The 18,709-nt window shown below is 38.8% G+C and overlaps 1 pseudogene; it reads left to right on the top strand.

The window, feature by feature from the left end:
* The window catches only part of LOC131065373 (uncharacterized), a 78,348-nt pseudogene that overhangs the window by 49 nt on the left and 59,590 nt on the right, over nucleotides 1–18,709 (top strand).

Genomic DNA, 18,709 nt, shown 5'->3' with positions numbered 1-18,709 from the left:
GTGGGTTAACAACTGGTGCAACTGGAGAATCTCAAACTAGCATTGGAACTGAACGAAGGGAAGCTAGGACTGGAAGGGATGCGGCGAGCTATCGAACTGCGACTGGTAAGTCAACAACAACCACTGGAATTGATCCCGGCATTGGTAGACCCGGTTCTACCCCTATGTCTCTGCAAAAAAAGGGGCCTTGTAGCTGCCTTTGTCTCTGACTCCGTTGCTGGCCCTACAGGACGACTGATGGATCAAGAGAAACTATATCAATTGGTCAAAATGCCTGTCCTCCTGTGGCCTCTGCCATTTACCACGCTGGTGGTGCTTAGGAAACTACAACTGCTGTTACAACCCAGGCTACCCTTGCTATTGGTGAGGGCCTACCTCCGGTGAGCTACTGCATTAGGATTGGGTGGAAATTTCGCCTTCATTCAAATAGTCCACCTACTTGCTTTAACAAAGAGAGAGCAAGGGATAACCTCGATTGGATCAGTGTCAAATTAGGTATTAAGCGTGGTTGGTATACAGCCTTGCCCATTAAGATAGTAGGGGCCCAACCTTGATGTCTGAATCTAGCTCGAGCTATCCTACCATAGAATAGTAGGGGCCCCCCCACCCGGAACTACCATAGAATGTTGAGGGGCCCGACGAGAAAGGTATAGTTGAATTGGCATTGGAGCTCAAGAGTCTATACGTCACATGAATGCCCAAGCCTACCTACCTTTAACGCCTATAGTTCAAACCCCCCCTACCATTCTAAAGGGCTAGCAGGCTGATTAATGGCAGGGGGCCAGGGTAGCTGGTTGAGATTCTCTGGAAGGGTAGGACGATTTAAGGAAGGACCGATCGGGGGTGGGCCCATGGGTGGGTAGGGAATTCTAGTTCCGGGTTGGGTGGGACTATAGTTCCGGAGGATATAGTAGATTGGGTAGGCTTCAACTTTCCCTCTCATCTCGTTTATCGCTTAAGGGAAAAGTTGCATGGACGGCCTCTATTTCTGCCGTGGGTGGAACGGGATCTACTGGCTATGAGTATGGATATGCACCTTTATATCCACCTTGGAATGGAACTACAGACTCTCGATCCCAAACTTGAACTGGAAATGAAAGCTATGCGCGTATCTTTATCAACTACTGATTATAGTGCAGGTCCGCTGGTAGCTATGATGCCGATGGGCGTGGTGCTCCAAATCCCAAAGCTTCCATCTCTATTTCTAGTGGTGGTTCAACCGCTTAAACCGAATCCGCTACTGATGCTTTCACTCGATCAAATGCAACCGTCTCTACCACTGGTGACTCGTACTCTGTAGCCTATGCCGCTTTTAAGGGCTCTATCTTCGCCTGTGCCTCTGCTATCTACCCAATGCCTTTCTATACGAGGCATTCGGTAGATTTGACTAAGATCCTGGGTCCACTTGATCCACAGGTTCTACCGATGCCTTCGCTTCTGGCTTCGATGGGTATCTAATAACATCGTTGTTAGTCGGGCCTGATGCCGGGGTCACTTGGAACTGGAACTACTGGTCATGGATCATTAACTGGAACTGGTTGACGGGGTGCTGCAAAAAAGCTGGAACGCACTCCCCTTAGAATAGTAGGGCGCTGGGGTTCTAGCCGACCCCTGGAAGATAAATGGCTGGAACCCCCTACAGCTATCGAGTCCCTCCCCCCCAGCAGGGTGGCCCCCCCCCGCTTCAGTAGATTAGTTGGATAAGTCTGGAACTTTACTCCCTACTATAGTTCTGCCATTAATTAGCCTGTAATTAATCAGTCAATTCCTATCAAATAGTAGGGAGCCCCGGGCGGGGGCCCTTTAGAATAGTAGGGGGCTAGAATAAACGAATAAGGGTTGGGTGGGGCTCGATAGGTGAATATATAGTTCTGAATCAGTTCATTAATTAGTCAATTAATCCGCTCAACTCAATTCGTGCCCTACAATTCTATGGATGCCGCTTGCTAGAATAATATGAAAAAGGGCAAATAGTAGGGGGCTAGAATACGCTTTCATAAGGTTCCCAGTTCGCTGGGCATGTTACGTATAGAACCACCCCGTAGATAAATTGATAGTTCAAGCCCCCCCTACCCTTCTATACGTAACATGCCCCCAACTATAGAACGAACTCTAGTTGACCATCTTCTATAGCTATAGTTTGGCATAAATCTCAGATGGCGGTATGCCTAAAGGAATGTGATTACAGTCTCTCGCTTTCAACCTTTAATATATTCATTCCATCATTCCTTTGTCTCTTCGGATCGGATCCCCGGCATTTAGATCAAAATGCTGCATCGAGAGACGGCACAGAATAAACTGGGCCTTCCATGTCCATCCGGCCTTCCGGGCGCCCGATCATTCGTTGACATAACTGTGCGAAGACAAGGACTCCGGTTCCGATTATAGATAGAGCGGACTCACCATAAATACGTTCCCCGGTTCTTATGCTCCCCGCTTTCTTTGGAGATCTGGAATTCGAGACTTTTGACTTGCTCATAGAGAGAGTAGTTCCTTCGCTACTGGGGATTGAATGACCAAGGAAGGGCGTTCGGTCAGCTTCCTCGCGCTGCGGCCCTACTATCTATAGGGCTACGAAATAGAGATGTGTCCAGCGATGGAGCATGATGCTGCCTGCAAAAAACTCTGGAATGGACCAGTTTTCGGCTCTAGTTTCCAACTAAAAAGCTAGTGGATATTCCGCCGGGTCTGGGGCTGGCCATTTACCCACGGTTCCCTATCCGCCTTACCCATAGATTCATGGTATGGTAGAAAAAGATCTTTCCCGGATGGAGCCACTCTAGTTCCAGAGGGTGCGCTTCCCAGGGGCTCGCCCGAAAGAAAGGACTCGACCCCCCCCACCCCTCTATAATAGCTATAGATAGGCTGGGAGGAGCTAGCCCTACCCCCTTTCTATACTATGGGGTGGCTTAGTTGTTAACTATAGAAGGTTGGGGCCCCCACCCCGCTACTCTAGTTGAAAGAAGGGGCGGACTATGGTTTAGTTTAGTTCCCCCACCCCGAACTCTGACTATCTCGATCCAGAGAGCAGAGCTTGACTGGGGCGAGGGTATCGAGCCGCCCGAGAACATCCATCCATCGATGCCGGCATCCAGATGCCCCACTAGATAAGAACTATAGTCTAGTCGGCGAGGCAACTACCGAACTAGAATCCCCCCCCCAAGCACCCTGGGAAGATATAGTTGGGTTGGGAATAGCCCTACTAGAACTATAATGGGGGGTGGGGGGGGGGGGGTGGGAGGATAGCCGATTATTGGGAGGGAGGGAGTTGCCCTACTATTCTAAGGGCCCCTACGGGGTGGAAGGATAGAAATTCTAGGTAGCTCTTCGAGCTTCCACTGTTACGTATAGAATCTTGGGCCCGCTGGGGTGGGGGGCCCTACGGGGCTAGTTCCAGTAGAAAAGTTGGGTGGGAGGAGGCTATGGGGCTGATTAATAAAGAGGGTTATATATCTTGCCATTCTGTAGGGTTATCTATCTTGCCGAGCGGGAGGGAATCATAGGGTTCCCCAGGGGTGGAAATGAAGAAGCACTTTATTGCATCATCAAGTCGAGTGAGCGCTTCCGGAGGGATTTATCCACTCCCCGCATGAGGACACAAGCAACGGAGCAGGCATAGGCCGTTACTACGGGTAGGATCCATAACTGGTTGGTCCAGTTCCATATCCTCCAGCACCGAAAGTAGCACCGATTTCATAAGCATCAGTAGCGGTTCTATTTCGAGAGCCCCTCACCCCCCATTAGAATAGTAGGGCCCTGCAGTCGATCCAGTTGTGCAGTGATCCAAGTATGAGGATAAGGAATTGGGAGGAGATACTCCTAGTAGTTACAACTTCAGCTGAGCTGATGCCGGCAAACCGATACCCCATAGATAGTAGGGCATGAGAGCCTATCTAACATCATTGGGCCAGTTGTTGATACGTATACGAATGAAGAAGTCGATGAGCAAAAGAATCCGATCGATGAGCGGTTATTAAGAAATAGGGGTTGGCTCACTAGCTGTGAAGGCGCTCCCCACCTGCGAGACGGAGAAGCGAGTAAACCCGACCCCCATAGATAGTAGGGGATTGGCAAGTAAAGGAATTTTTTGACGTTATCTCCCAACTTTAGCCCCCCACCCTATAGTTCCCCCCCACCCGGGGGGGAGGGTATTATAGTTGGGTGGGAGGAACAGTTCGTTTTCAGGTGGGTGGAAAGTTGCGGGGTTGGGTGGGTGGTTAAGGCTGATGAGGGATAGTGGCAAGAGTCAAGCACTCCCAAGGGGAAGCCAGTATCATGAATTGATTCTGTACCTCTCCCTCGTCGGGTATTCCTTCTACTGGAAAAAGCCTATAATTGGGGAGCTAACCGTAATGAATAGATTCTGTACCTGGATCTTAAACCTTTTATCCCTCATTGGGCTGGAGACCCAGATCATTTCCTCGGTCGAAACACCTCTCCCTACCTCCCTGAACTCCATTTCTCCTATGAACCCAAGGAACAGAGTGATGCAGTGGGAACAAGTCCAGTAATGCACGGGGTTCCAGCCCTCTCCCTGGACAGAAAACGACGTCTGGGCATCCCGGCATCAAACAACCAACTGGCAGCAGTGGGGCAGGGATGATAAGCAACGAGAGGTCTGGTATAGCGGCCGATTCCTTCAGAATGGCCCTTTAGAATAGTAGGGCGTTGGGCAACCCCTTTATAATAGTAGGGCCATAGAATTGTAGGGGCCCCCATTAATCAGCCCCGTCAGAATTGTAGGGCGAGCAGCCCGCTAGAATAATAGAATAGTAGGGGCTCCCCCTACTATTTTAAGGGCCCGGGGCTAGAATCGTCGACTGGAAGATATAGTTGGTGGGTGGGAGAACCGGGTTGGGTGGGGCTCGATAGTTCCTATGCAGGGTGGGGGGGCCCCTACTATTCTATGGAGCTGTTCCGACAACTAAAGTCAACAGGGTACATCCCTGACTCCAAATCCAACCATTGATTCAGTTGAAGAATATCCAATCGCGTCAGTGTAGATCGAATCTCCTCCACTTATACCTTCCATTTTGATATCTATCACTCCCACCCACCCGAAAGCAGCAGTTCCTCTCGATGCAGATGTGGATAAGTCCTAGGTTGAAGCGCTTTCCTCACCAAGATCTATCTGATTCGTCAGCTATAGATATATGGCTATACATCTTTGGCATGGGAAGTCTACTGAAATCTCTCCATGCATAAATCCCTCCGTTGAGATACTGGGGCTATAGATGGTACAGATACCTGTGCTAGAGATGGAAATAGTCAGTCTACTCCAACGCACCTAACCTATACTTCTTCGGGAGAAGCTCACCATAACTATGGAACTGAAACATCCATTCAAGATGTTATTACTGTTTACGGTGACAGATCCGTCTATTCCCGGCCGTTGGCTTACGCCTACTAGCAGTTTACCTTTTTAGCTCTGCTAAAAAGACTATCTCTTTTCTTGCTTCAACAATTTCCTTTATCTATTCTCCCATCTACTGGCTTTGCTTCGGGGTCACCTGGCACAGGTTCATCAACTGGTTCTAGTTCAACCCAGGCTACTACCGAAGCCACCTCTACCTATGTAGGTGAATCAATGGAGTTGGCAGGAGCAGAGGCAGTTAGAGAGCCTATTCTTTCTCCATATGGCTATCCCGCGGATCGATACCAAGGCCCAGACACAGATCGATAGCGAGAAAGGTAGAAGGCACTACTAGCAGGGGCGAAGGTAACTAGGATAAAGGACATAGAGCCAACAATATCACAGTAAGAATCCCCAACGGCGGTGGAGACATTTGTTATTCATATACAGATCCAAAGCAAACAATCGCAGAGGTGGGGTAGTGGTTATACCGAAGCTACTGGAATTGGATATGAAACGGATTATTAGGACTGGTATACCCACGTCGAAACTGTATTCACTTATAATGGGGCTATATACGGCGCATTAAAGGTTAGCTGGTAGGTATTAATTCACTGGTTGATTGGTCTACTACTACTACTAGTACTGGTATACCAGTGTCTCTTGGTGTGTTCTATGGACAAATCAATTCTTGGTGTGAAACCAGGCTGCCGCAGGAGCCTATATCGCAGTTCCAATTCCAGAAGCAGGAAGTTCAGCACCACTAGTTTCAGTGCTAGTGATTGAAGAGTTCTTATATAAACAGGTAGACTTTCTTTTAAGTTTTGGTTTAACTATACGTTATATGCATACAGGTAGAATAAGCTTTGTTTTATAGTTGCACAAGTTTCAGTACGGTAAATTTAATTTAATTTTTTATATATGTGACTTTTAAATTCAATAATTTCAAATTAATTATTCAAAATTATTATAATATAATACTAAATGTTTAAGCTTTTATGTAAATATATTAAAGTGTTCATATCTTCATTTAGAAAGTAGATTGAGACTATGAATTAAATGGTCAATAAATTATAGCTATCAAATAATAGCCATAAAATTATAAGAAGTATAGTTGTAATAAAATTATCATTGTAATTCTTATTTAGAAAGTTAAAGAATCATGAAATTTTTTAGTTAATTGAAAATCTAATCATTCTCATGAGGTCATCATTTAGGCTTCTTACTTATGCTATTAATTGTGAAATCATTAATATATTTGACATTTAACTCAATAAATAAGATGAACAAATATTATAATATTAGTATAATTCAAAAATATAATAAAAGAACAACACAAAGATAACATATAATAAAGCAATCTTAGTAGGAAAATGACAGATTAATAATTTAGATAATTATTTTTTTAAAATTAAAAGGAGATGTGAAACTAAATGACTGGTCATAATATCAATCTACCTCAAGAAGGTATCATAGGTTACCTCCCACTCCAATCCTCCATCTATACCCTAGGCCAACTAGATGCACCTTTGTAAAATACCTAGCTTTTGAATTTTTTTTTGCTTAATGTATTTTAATCTCTATTTCTCATCTTCCTCTACATAGGAAGTTATGTGACCCATGAATTCTCTCAACAAGAGTAACATTTGTAAAATTATGTAGTCATGTGAAGAGAACAAAAATTAGTATCAAATGAATTGACTTTTCCACTAACTTCATTAGGAATGAATGATATAACACTAATCCTATGTCATAGTTAAAGGTAATTGGCCATCTTCATTTTTGCAAAGGGTAATTTAGCAAGGAAGTAACACCTAGGTGGTTTAACCTCAAGGTGCGTTACACATAAAACATTTAACATATGCTAATAGTCATATTTTACAAGAAACCATTTCAATAAATATATTTCAAAGAAGAAATAAAAAACTTTTCTACTCCTAAGTTTATGGTATAAGCAAGTACTTATTAGCCAAGTAAAAGTGTCAGAATTAAAGTAAACCATTGAGATCAAGCAAATAATTGATCAAGTTAAGATTAATTCATGTGTGTAACGTACCCATATAATATTAAGTAATGAATTATAAAAATCATACCCATTTGATAAGTAATTTCTACTACGATATGCAAGGATAACTACAAGCATAATCAACAACAAAAAAGAAAAAATCTTCATCTAATTAAAATGACTAGATATAGATATCCTTGATCATAACTAGTAGACATGAGGAACATAATATAGGCATGGGTGTGTTCTTGAATAGATTAAGGATCAATTTTCTTAACATGCCTTGACATCTATTAGATTGTGTTGTCTCTTTTACTATCATGCAAGGAAATAGGTTCATTTTTTAGAGGGAAGAATGATCTCATTGAGGAGGCATAACACTTCACGTATTTGTATGCATTAAGGATAATCTCCCCCTAGTACAAGGAGTGTGTACAATAATATTTTATGTTGCTCAAATTTCATTTCCTTATTGATGATAGTATAAAGATCCTTTGTATTGGTGATTTGTAGGTTCTATATAGAACTAATCAAATTATAAGAAATGAATAAGCTACATTACACATAAAAATTGTTTTCCCTAGGTAAATCCATATGATTCATAGGTTAACACTTAAACTATTTCCAATAGATATGACAACTATATTTGATCATGAATGGAAAGAGGTCATCTAATTCAAGTACACTCTAAATTATGAACTCAAGGTTGATTGTACTAGTTCTCTTCCCGCCCTTGTAGTGGCTTGATTGAGCCATGATGTGACTTTTTTGTGTAATTATTTTGGAGATTGATGAAGTTTTTTTTATTGTTCAAGTTATTGTTCATTGATTTAAATTTTATTTACTAAATTTTGCATTATGAAAATATATACTCGTAGTGATTTGAGATAGTCAAGGCCAATTTTTTTTAGGGTCCATTGCCTCAAGGACTCATTCAGTTGAACTTTAAATAAAAATCATTTTTTGCATTTGTAGTTGCATTTGAATTTATTTTTAATTTATGATATTTTGTTTACAAAATTTATTTTATAATTCTTTTATGAATTAAAATTTATGTTTCAAAAACCTTTCCTTATTGCTATTAATGGTACTTGAGGAATTTTATTTGTATCAATAATTATACCCCTACTTGGGAACTTAACATGATGTATGGGAGAGAGAAGGCAAATTGAGAGTTTCTTGAAGTTTCATGATTTTAGATATATTTAAATAGAGGAGGAATATGCTTTTTATTGCACTATAGTCTTAAGGGGCTACACATTTTGTTGTTTGAGCTTGAAGAGTGTGATATCACCTCCATAAAAAAGGTGTTTTGTCAAGTACCAAAAGAACCTTATGACAACAAGTTGATTGATGTGCTAATCATGTTTCCTCACGAGTCTTAATTTTTTAACACATGTTTGAATAGTATAACCATTTTATTACGTTTTCATACTGGAGTATCATGGCATGGTATGTATTCATCATGATATATATTCTTAGGGCATATAAGATGAATTAGGTATGTGTAAGTTAAGTATGAAAAAGGTGAAGTGTTATTGTTGTGATTGAAAGAAAAGCATGATTGTTGAATTGATGTATAGAGATAGTTCTTAGTAATGTTATTTACACTATGGTTATTAAAATGAGTGATAACTATCAAATAAGAGTATTGATAAATTCACATAAGGACATCATAAACTAGTAGGATATTAATATGCATTTCTTTAATATTTTCATAAGAGATGATGTTACAATATCCAATTTTTTACTTTAAAGTTTTAAATGCTTATTTTAGTAACATAGCTCATGTAGGAGTTAATTTTTTGTAAATCATTTAGTGACTATGGTTCCACCCCATAATAAGACAAATACCAAGATTCATTATATGTGTTATTAGCTAGATCATGTAATCGATTTGTTTAATATCACTGACCAAATAACTAGTGATATGCTCCACCTTTGAATAAAATCTAGGAGGAAGTCCACTACTAGGGGAGAGGCCATGAGGCCCAACCCTTTGGATAGATTTACATACTACCAATAGGACTATTCATCCTATTATTTTGGGATACTAATGATATATTTTTCGATCATGTAATGGACTTATGTTTATGGGTATTTTTAGTGGACTAATGATATTTCATATTTGAGCATGGTATACTCAATGATAGATTAGATGATGCTATAATTATGTGTGAAATATGGTTGATTGTCTTAATGACCTTAATTCACTGAGCTATGCATCATCAAATTTTTTATTCAAAATAATAATAATTTCAAGTGTTGAGTAGCCATCACTCTTAGTTAGAAATGGTATAACTAATAAATAATTTCCATAAAATGTATAGTAGGAGATAATATATGATTTTGTTACAATAGGTAAATGCTATTATCATGGACTAATATCTACTCAAGTGTGTAGAATGCCCACAACTAATGTAATCAAGGAGGCTACATGGTTATTTAGCACGTGAAACCAATTAAGCTGATCTAGCCTATTTGGAGAGGCTACTATCTTATGTAATATACTAATTGTTGTGATCTAGAATTATTTATGTGAAGTGAATTGTGTCCTTGTGTTGTGATGTATAATTGCATTTTTATGTCATGATGAGTAATTCAAGTATTCTAATGTGTCAAATTAAGTGTCATTTCAAAATTTTATGTTTATTCAAGGTTAATGTTTTCTTAATGGACTATTTTGTCATTTTATGTATCATTTAAATTCTTATAACACTTGTCAAGACTATCATAAAATTAACCTAGATGATAGGAAATTGTCATACAATAATGACTTGCATGGGTTTTGAAGATGTCGACATGTTGCAAAATATCTCGAGCAAAGTGGGATGCCTAATTTGTCACATAGGAAAAAATGCATTCTTCTCGTCTTCTATGTCACCTCTCACCTGAAAGACAACTCACTATTGCATGCCACATTAGATGGAAAAATATGACCAGTAAGAAATTATAATTTAAGTATCAAACAATTAAATACAATGGTAGGAGTGGCTAAGGTTGAGACACCTTAATGCCTAACATACAATTCATCATACTAGCCTATGTATTATTTGTCTCCTTAGAAGCATGACATCATTTTGTATGCTTGTAGATTGCACTAGGGTCCTTTTTTTTACCCTCTATGAGCCTGTAACTAAATACTTTGTGGCTCACACTCATGCAGCCACCAATAGAAGTTAGTGGGCCTAATACATGCAATGTTTTTGACAAATTTATCTATGCACGTAACTATGACCAATCAATAAATGCTTGTTTGGCCATTTTTAGGTCTTAGACTAACTATATAGGTGGCATCAACAAACAACCATGCAATTTTGATAGAGTATAGGTCTTTGTATATTGTAGGAACATCCTAAGATTCCAAGTGTTAACACTGCATATCACTACTCACGACTTGAAAACTTAGGAGAGGTATAATATTAAAGGCAACTAGGATATGCTAGTCAATAGGACGATGGTACTAGTAAAACAATGACTTAATGTATGACATGGGTTATAACTGAAGAGACCAAACACAAGCTACACCAAGTCACCAACAAATAAAATTGAAAGGTAACAAGGTCATATTTTACTTGTAGAGCTTAAACAGTTAACTAAAAATTGAAAGACAAATTATGTTCACAAATACCTAGAAACCTACAAGGTTCTATCAAGCTCAGCCCACATGAGATAGTGTAAAATAGATGACACTTCAAGGTTAAAGTTAAAACTCCATGGTTGTGGGTATTAAATTTGTTAACAAATACATTTTTGTCATACTATAAAATGGCTTGAGCATTATCCATTCTTTAAAACATTCATAAATTATGCCCCTTACTAAGGACTCTTAAGGCTTCTCTTTCCCAACCCTGATTTTCCTAGTTTAGGCAAGACCATTTGATAAATTCTACCTCATAAGAAATGCATTTAATGAAGAATAAGATAATAATTCTATTTTGATGCTCAAAAATAACTTCAATAACATCATCACGTAATTCTATTTGTAAGGTTTTACCCAATTTTACATCTTGTTGATCTTTTACCAATAATTTATCCTTGTCTTTGTCCATTTCAGCATCATCATCAACATTCCAACTTTTACCATTTCATCTTTTCATGTATACATTATTTTTTCCCTCCTACATCCCCAACCTACTTGGCCATCCTTTTTTAAGCTGCATTTAAACTATCTCCACAACAAGAAAGGTGGAAAGAGGGCTCAAGTTCACATACTATTGTGAACTTTTTCTTTTTATACTCTAAACGTAATGTGGTTTACATATTTCCAACTTGGTTGCCAACTTTAGGTAAGCTTTGCCAAAAAAGGTAGATAACGTGTACAATACGTACTTTTTCTCGACACCAATATGGTGACAAAATTAAATCTACCAAGTCAATAATATATTGATAATCACAGATAAGTCGTCATTACTAGACAAATGCAATTATATATTTACTTCCCAAGTCAAGCAAGTCTTTAAATTCGTATAAACTAAATATGCAGTCTTCGTTTTATAATAATATATCCACTCGTGTGGTTTGACTGAGGACTCAAAACATTCAAGAGCAATTATAGAAATCAATTACGTATATTCTTGATTTCACACCGTAATCAGGGCCAGCACCACTAAACACGGCAATTATAATTTATTCAAAGCGCACTGGTGTTCTCCACCTAGAAAACTCCCCTCAAGCTAGCTATTTTTCAGTACGCAGACACCCCCATATTTTAGATGGCGACTCGAATATCCAGTCATTCGGACAAGCCAGTTAAGTTATTGTGCTTTGCTTTACTTTTCCTTGTGTGTTTCAATACAGAGAAGTCATGCGCCCAGACCAGGTTCAAGTCTGTAAACCTTGGAGGGTGGCTCGTAATTGAAGGATGGATTAAACCATCACTCTTTCAGAGCGTTCCAAACAATGATCTCATGGTATAATACTGCAATAATTTTCAAAGATGCTTTCTATATGCAATAATATTCTTCCAAATGTTTTCTTCAGGCTTTCTATATAGTTACTCTACTCTTACTTTCTCAATTACTTTTTTTGCAGGATGGAGCACAAATTCAACTGAAATCTGTCACATTGGGTACCTATGTTGTTGCAGAAGATGGAGGCGGACAAAAAATTGCAGTGAACAGAAATAGCTCTTCTGGATGGGAAACTTTACGGGTATGTAAACTCCATATCTAGACATATATCTTGGACTTATGAAATATGATTTAAGTGTTTATATGTGAATGTTGACAGATATGGCGTGTAAAAGACGGAAGCTATCAGCTTAGAGTGTTCAATAAGCAATTCATTGGAGCCCAAAATGGAGGAGGAGGAATTGTTAATGCAGTTGCAACAACACCTGACACCTGGGAAACATTTCAGATCATAAGGAATCATGTCCATCCAAACCGAGTACACATAAAAGCTCTAAATGGAATGTACATGCAGGTACTCGTAGGAATTTAAGAATGTCAATTATTATATCCCATCTGATAATGAAATATGATAGATAAATCCGAATTAGAAATCTTTGCACACTGATATTGAGATATTTGCTGATATATTTGCCTGTGAAAATCTTTATTCCTACAAATAAGAGATCTAAATTAATTAAGATTGTGTACAGGCAAAGTCCCAAGATCAATTAACTGCAGACTTCCAAGGTGAGCCTGCGAGGGGACATAACGCTGCAACATTGAGATGACTATTCTCGAAGGAAAATTGCAAGGTGAGTATCAGCTCTCAAATGGCTTTGGACCTGACAAAGCAGCACAAGTTCTTCGTGTAATCTTTCATGATTTATTTCTTCACCCTCATCTATCTAACTCGGTTACTTATGAACATTCAGTTATAAATTTCAAATGTCAGAACCTTTTATTTTAAGATATATCTAGTTGGCATTAGAATAGTTTCGTTGAATTTATATATCTGATGTCCTAAATCAGGATCACCGCAATACATTCATCCAAGAGAGTGTAAGGAAAGCTACGGTGTGGAAACGCTCTCCTAATGCTAATTCGCAGAGGATGTAAGCAACAATATCTATCTATTGTCTAAATTGCAGAATCTCGAGATGACTTAAACAGAAGAATAGAGAACATATAAAAACATGCACATATACACAAAGATTTTTATCGTGGGAAACCCTTTCGGGAAAAAACCCACACACGAAAAAGCCGAGCGTCTCCCTTGTATTACAGTAAACAAAATTACATACAACTGACAATGAACTTTTTGCACAGGCTTAGATTGTATTACAATCAACCCGAATTACTCTCACTCTCATTTCCCAATGAAACTTGTAGCAGTTTATACACACTGCAATCTGTTATGAAACCTGGTGCTTTAACTGTCACTACACAAAAAACGGTTACTGACAACCTTGTCACTCGTCCATCCATCTGGAGGTCATCAAACTATGTACGGACACCATCATACGATGGATGCTACACTGCGGTCATCGTACGCCATTGGAATCACCGTATGGGTCAGCATTGGCAACTACCGGAACCACCGTACGGGTTAGGATTGGCAACTACCAGAACCACCGTACGCGTCAGCATTGGCAACTACCAGAATCACAGTACACGACAACATTGGCAACAACCGTACGGGTTAACTCAATATGTACGAGGCAACAACCATACGGTATGTAGGAGACAACAACCGTACGATACGTACGGGTTCGTACGTACTTCAACAATCTCCCACTTGCCGAGGTACGTACTGATATCTACGGAGTTACTCAACAAGACTAATAAGAGTCAGGGGATTTAAGCCCCATTTAAATTTAATTGTGCTATCACAGATGAATGCCTTTCAGCTGAACCTATTATCCATTTCAACTCAGCACCACCTACGTTTCCATGTTTCCAAGAACACCTGGTGCTGATCAGCCTATGTCGAAACTTCAAATGAAAAACCACATTATCATGATGTGCCAAACAAATGATCAGTGTACTCTAAGCATAGAAACAAAACCAAGATCATTGTCAAAATTCCAACTGCAGAATCAGGAACTCTGACAACCATGATCTAAAACATCTCACCCAAAGAGATAACATGCTCCATATGAACATAAACACATTATGTCATAACTCTAAATGCATCTCAAGAGTATATCCTGACATAAAAACATCCTAACTAAGGATTACAACATCTCTACCAAAGATCCCTTATGAATCTTCAAGATGTTAACATCTCCAATTACATGAAGAAATCTCACCAATACATGATGAATCTACATCACTGCCAAAGACCCAAGGTACCCAGTCCTAATGGCATTGTGATTGAACCAGACATCGACAGATGTCTAACTTGCCAAAGCAGCTCAGAAGGCATCTCCATCCTCATTCTGAGAGGACCCAGAATCATAAGAACCCTTATTCTTCTTCTTCTCTCTACAATCCTTTCGGATATGACCAGTCTGCCCACAATTCCAGCACTTCACTTTGGATTTCTTTCCAAGAGTCTTGGAGCTTTCCTCCGGCTTGGATTTAGACTTCTTGTCCTCTTGCTTGCCTCTAACAACGAGAGCCTCCTTGACCATCTCAGAAGTTTTTCTTCGTGTTTCTTCTGACAATAACGAAACAACCACACCTTCCATTATGAATGTGGTTGTTGTAGTCCCAATGGCCATTACCAGATGATCCCATGTGTCAGGCAAAGAGCATAATAGAAGCATGCATCGATCCTCGTCATCAATTTTGACTCCTACAGAGGTTAACTGTGCAACAATCATGTTGAAAACATTCAGATGATCTGCTAAAGACGTACCCTCGTCCATCTTCAAGGAATACAACTTTTTCCTCAAGAACAACTTATTTATCAGAGACTTTCCCTGATAAATATCACCAAGTTTCTTCCATAGAAGATTAACAGTCTTCTCCTCATGAACATTTAACAGAACAAAGTCTGCCAAATAGTGTCTGATCAACCCTTTGGCTTTTCTATCTACAAGATCCTAGTCCTCTTGTTTCATGTCTGAAGGTTTAGCTCTAGCCACTGCAATCCAGAGAACTCTATTAACTAGCAAATCTTCAACTTTAAGTTTCCACAAATCAAAATTGGAGCCATTGAATTTCTCAATGTCCATTCGCCCAGAGGTGTTCACCATCTTAAACTACAAACAAGACAAATAAACACTCTGCTAGACTCCCACTGAAACCATAATTGACACAAATAACCAACCCTACCCAACAAGGATAACACAACAGGCCAAGCTCTGATACCACTTGTAAGGAAAGCTATGGTGCGGAAACATTCTCCTAATGCCAATTCGCAGAGGATGTAAGCAACAATATCTATCTACTGCCTAAATTGCAGAATCTCGAGATGACTTAAACTGAAGAATAGAGAACATATAAAAACATGCACATATACACAAAGATTTTTATCGTGGGAAACCCTTTCGGGAAAAAACCCACACACCAAAAAGCCAAGCGTCTCCCTTGTATTACAGTAAACAAAGTTACATACAACTGACAACGAACTTTTTGCATAGGCTCAAATTGTATTACAATCAACCCGAATTACTCTCACTCTCATTTTCCAATGAAACTTGTAGCAGTTTATACACACTGCAATCCGTTATGAAACCTGGTGCTTTCACTGTCACTACACAAAAAATAGTTACTGACAACCTTGTCACTCGTCCATCCATCTGGTGGTCATCAAACTATGTACGGACACCATCATATGATGGATGCTACACCGCGGTCATCATATGCCATTGGAATCACCGTACGGGTCAAGATTGGCAACTACTAGAACCACCATACGCGTCAGCATTGGCAACTACCGGAATCACCGTACACGACAACATTGGCAACTACAGTACGGGTTAACTCAATACGTACGAGGCAACAACCATACGGTAGGTATGAGACAACAACTATACGGGTCCGTACGTACTTCAAAAGAGAGCGATTTTACTTTTCTTTCCCAAAATGGAATAAACGCTGTCAGAATTCCTGTGGGATGGTGGATTGCAAGTGACCCAAATCCGCTAGCTCTTTTCGTTGGAGGATCTCTCAAAGCTCTGGATAACGCTTTCTTCTGGGCTAAGTATATATCCAACTTTCTATGACACAATAAAACTAGAAGAAGCGAGGGAATATGTTGTAATAAATATTGCTGCAGATTACATCACCGTATATGCCAAGCATATGTACCCTTTGATTTATATTAACCATGAAGATTGTTATATGATATATAGCTAAGAATATTAATTCATATATATAATAAACTATCTCTGACTCTTTTTTACCATAGTCGTGCTGGGTATGCTCAGCAAGCTATTACTTTTATCTAGAGTATGTCTCAAGGGTGCGCTGGCATGGCAGGAACAATAACATTAAAGTTATAGTAGACCTTCATGCTGTCCTGGGTTCCCAAAATGGATTTGAGCACAATGGTACCAGAGTCAGTTATATTGAATGAAATTCACAAGAGAACCAGGATAAAAGCCTTTCAGTGATTAACTTTCTTGCTTCCAGGTAATTTTTAAGAACTCCTTATATCTTAAATTTCATTTCATTTTTGCTGACAGTTGGAAATGAAATATAAAGAAGAAATCCAGAGGCACCACTATATCTTCAGTGTACATTCACACATAATGAAACTTTCATAATTTAAAATACCATCAAAACTAGTAGTATAGAACATACTATAACTAATTGTGGGTTTTATCTTTGGGTATACTATACTATAATGTTTACCACTATATCTTCAGTGTACATTCACACATAATGAAACTTTCATATTTCAAAATACCATCAAAACTAGTAAACATTGTGTATTACTAATTTGAAATTTAAGTCCTTATAATGTTTTCTTAGATTTTAAAGATATATTTATTTGTGAAATGTTTCAGGTATGCTCGTGATAGCACTCTTTTAGGAATAGAGCTATTAAATGAACCTCTTGATCCCGATATTGGTCTCAAAAATTTGATACATATTATAGAAATGGATATAACACCATTCGAAAGCACTCCTCAACAACTTATGTCATGATGTGTAGTAGAGTTGGTGCTGCTGATCCAACTGAGTTGTTGGCAATGATTAATGGTCTATCACAAACAGTAATTGATGTGCATTACTACAATCTATTTGGTGATCACTTTAATGACATGACGGTATAAAAAAATATTGACTATATTTATAATGTTAGAGATTCAACATTGGGTAGCCTAAACATTGCTAATGGTCCTCTCATCTATGTAGGTAAGAACTTAATATCTATATTTTTTAATTGTCAAAGATGGTTGATTCCGAATATGCTAGTAGGTAAAACATGATTAACAAGTGGGCTCTTTTATCAGGGGAATGGACATTGGAGTGGAAATTAAAAGATGCATCAGTGGCAGAATATCTGAGATTTGGGCAAGCACAATTACAAACTTATGGAAAAGCTTCTTTTGGATGGGCTTATTGGACATATAGAAATAATGTTAGTCATTGGAGTTTTGAGTATATGGTCAAAAACCATTTTCTTCAAATAAAATAAAGATTATTACATCTTTAAAGTAATGTATAAAATTTATGAAATACTTAGTGTCAATTGTAAATTGACATGGTAAAACTATGTAATCAATTATTCATCTTATTTACTATTACACTAATACATTTGGCCTAAAATTCCGACGAAGAAGGTATATTGTGACCACATTTGATTTTTTTTTGAAAAAATGCCTGCATTCGTCGGAATTCTAACGATAATTCAACATTTGTTTTCGATGGAATAGGAATTGGCAATGAAATTTGTGTTTTTTTTTGAAAAAGTGACCATGTTCGTCGAAATTCCGACCATCTTGGGCATTACTTAAAAAAAAAAAGACCAATTCCCGCCTATTCGTCCCGTCGACCTCTGCCATCACAAAAAATTGGGGGAGGGAAACAGTTCTAGATTCGGGTGCCTCCAAGATCTAGTTGAAGAAAAAAGGTAGGGTAATCAACCAATTCATTCATAGGATGCTTTCTTGAAGAAAAAATTGTTATGTTTGTGACAATTAATGTGTCAAATTTGCTTGATGTAGTGATGAAATTGTTTGAATTTTACAAAGGAGGTTGCTTTTGTCTTGGTTGATGATCAAGTTGTATCCTTCTTATAATAAATTTTACTGCTCATAATTTTTTTCATACAAACGCTTCACATCAACTGCAGACGACAGTTAGGGGGTTTAGGCATAAATACACTACCATTCTAGTAGACAAAAGAAAAGACAAGTCCTCAAAGTTGATTAAATTACAAAGCCTTTGTCGTATCCACAACGACCCTTGCGGAAGCTATAGACCAGTTGAAGGATCATACACTCTTCATGAAGTGTGGTGGAGGTATCCCCAATAAGACACTCATAGAGTGGTGGATTA

This window comes from Cryptomeria japonica, chromosome 1 (genome assembly GCF_030272615.1).
Source record: "Cryptomeria japonica chromosome 1, Sugi_1.0, whole genome shotgun sequence".
Classification (NCBI taxonomy): Eukaryota; Viridiplantae; Streptophyta; class Pinopsida; order Cupressales; family Cupressaceae; genus Cryptomeria; species Cryptomeria japonica.
Note: the sequence above shows the minus strand (reverse complement) of the source record. Positions and strands in the feature narration are given on the sequence as shown.